A 2,529-nucleotide genomic window follows, 5' to 3' on the forward strand; every position below is an offset into this window, starting at 1 on the left:
TACCAAATGTACCTTGACCGATGTTGAAAATGGATCAAAGATCACTCCAATGTGTAGCAAGGAAATAGCACAATTGGTACCAATTCTTGTCGGTTCTCACACCTACACAAGTAAAAGCTTATGGTGGAGCTTGGTTAGGATGGTGGCACAAAATTTGATGCAATTGTAAGTGAGACTCAATAATGTTGGAAAAGATTCACAAATTTGTAAATGCAACAAGTAGACCAATAGCAAGATATGGTACACGAAAACACACATGCACATAGATAATGTGGGGTTGGGCAACCAAGGATGAGCCAAAATGTGGAATCCACCAAGATGCTCTTGTTGCACAACACTAGAGAGACGCTAGCACGATTGCACAATAGGCGGATACGAACTTGTGCACAACCTACTAAGCAAAAATGCAACGACTTCTATCCCAAGTATGCTATATGTATGATGTTCCTATGTTTTGATCCAAGATGATCGAGTATGACAATCTTAATGTTGTATGATGCTATGGTTCTTGCTTATAAGCTCTTTGCTTATCTTTCCCTTTTGCTTAAAAGCTTGTTTGGCTCTTTGTTGTTTGAGCTCTTTTTCATGCAATGCTTCATGAACCAAGATAGCAATTGTGTATGCGAAGACAACTTTGTGACACAAGAGATGATACCAAGATATGCAACACGCACTACAGGAATCAGCTATTTTGCCGTCTGCCATGGCGGACGGCAAAGGCATGAACGGCAGACGGCAAAGGCCTTTGCCGTCAGCCGCGGACGGCAAAAGGCTCCGGCAAAGTAGGCTACGGTAAAGGCCTTCTTTGCCGTCTGCTTTTTGCAGCGGACGACAAAGAGGCCTTTGCCGTCAGTGGCGGACGGCAAAGAAAATGGATGGCAAATAGTGGGTGTTAGCCACGGTAGGTGCTAACGGAGGCTTTGCCGTCCGCCAAACGAATGTTTTGCCGTCTGCCGACTAATAACAGACGGCAAAAATGTCCATCTACACGTTTATTACAATCAGAGACATTAAAGGATTTTGTTTATTAAAATATAGTGAAACAGCAGCCCAAGTGCACCACAGTATCCATCTACGCTTTGTTCCAACAATCGACGACGAATGAACAAATTTCACAATACCTAATTAGTCTATTTACACAGAATAGATTTGCATCTGCTCCATCTACACAAAATTACTCTATTTACATGAACACCACATTATCCATCTACACAAAGTCAGCACAAAAACCACAGTATCCACCGCCACCATGGACGCCCGAGGACCTACCGCTGCTCCTTGAGGCAGAATATGGTGCGGAGGTCACCCGGGCGAAATGGGGCATCTGAACTCGTCCGGGATGATGGGGGACTTGACAGAGGGAGACCTGCCCACGCCGGGAGCCTCGGCCGAGGGGGCCTGGGCGATGACGCAATCCTTGAGCTTCTTGAGCAGGGAGGACATCTCGTCGCCGCAGCCGTCGGGCTCACCGCTGCTGGAGATGACCATCTCGTGCAGCGCCACCGACTCGCGGTTCATGTCGGCCATGGTCTCGAGCTGCAGCTTCTCGGAGACCCTCATGAGGAGGGCGGGCACGGGGGACTTGTCGTCGCTGAGCGCCTAGGCCAGGTCCCTCGTGAGCTGCGCGTCTGCTGGCTCCGCCCTCGTCGCCGCCCTCTTGAACTGCGAGTGCACCAGCGCCACCTACAAAAATGGGGATCAACGGCCGAATTGGGCAGTCAGAATAGAGTTGAATTGAGGTGCGAAATCTGATGGATGGAAGTAGGAAATTGGATTGGTGTGGCACCTGCTCCTGCACCTCCTCGGGCATGTCGAAGTCGTTGTAGGGAAGATCGTCCAGCGCGGCCTGGATCCGCTCGTTGACGGCGGCGAATTCGCGGAGGAGGCTGTCCCGGCCTCGCATGGCCTGCGGTCATGGGCGGGGAAAAAATCAATCTTTGGGGTCTACCGGCGGCGGCGGTGGTGGTAGAGGGAGGGAGGGAGGGGGATAGGGGCATACCTGATAGATCTTGCTGCCGTGGTGGACGGAGTGGAGGAGGTCGCGGGCGGTGCGGAGGGCGTTGGCGAGCGGGGGCGAGGCGGAGGCGGAGGGGTCGTCGAGGAGCGGGGCGAGGAGGCGGACGCGGCGGGAGAGGTCGCCGCAGAGGCGGCGCAGAGGGCCGCGCGGCTCCGGCAGCGCGGCGATCTCGGCGGCGGCCGTCGCGGCGGCCATGGCGGGGGCGAGGTTTGGGGGGAGAGGAGAGGAGAGGCCTGGGGGGACGGGGCCGAGGCCTGCGGGGACTGCCGGCGAGGTGATGGCGAGCGCTTGCGGGGGGAAGTGGATCGAGAGCAGGGAGAGAGATGAGAGAGAGATGTGGTGGGGTGGGGTGAGGTGGTGATGAGGACATGACTACCTTGGATACGACCAAAAATATTGCATACATGCATATTTATCAGGTGATTTCTAGTGCAAACTATTCAATAATCTATTTATGTTATCCAGAACAAAAATACTTCACACACTTTTGTGTTTTGTCTAATTGCAGGTGT

At 52.9% G+C, this 2,529-nt stretch overlaps 1 long non-coding RNA gene across 1 annotated transcript; it reads right to left on the reverse strand.

The window, feature by feature from the left end:
- Positions 1 to 1,619: 1,619 nt before the first annotated feature.
- LOC123074485 (uncharacterized) lies at positions 1,620 to 2,059 on the reverse strand. The gene is made up of 3 exons (XR_006435983.1): positions 2,000 to 2,059; positions 1,787 to 1,906; positions 1,620 to 1,683 (listed from the first exon to the last, which is right to left on the reverse strand). It is a non-coding gene; the product is annotated as an uncharacterized lncRNA (long non-coding RNA).
- Positions 2,060 to 2,529: the final 470 nt, after the last annotated feature.

The sequence above is a fragment of the Triticum aestivum genome, chromosome 3D (genome assembly GCF_018294505.1).
Source record: "Triticum aestivum cultivar Chinese Spring chromosome 3D, IWGSC CS RefSeq v2.1, whole genome shotgun sequence".
Classification (NCBI taxonomy): Eukaryota; Viridiplantae; Streptophyta; class Magnoliopsida; order Poales; family Poaceae; genus Triticum; species Triticum aestivum.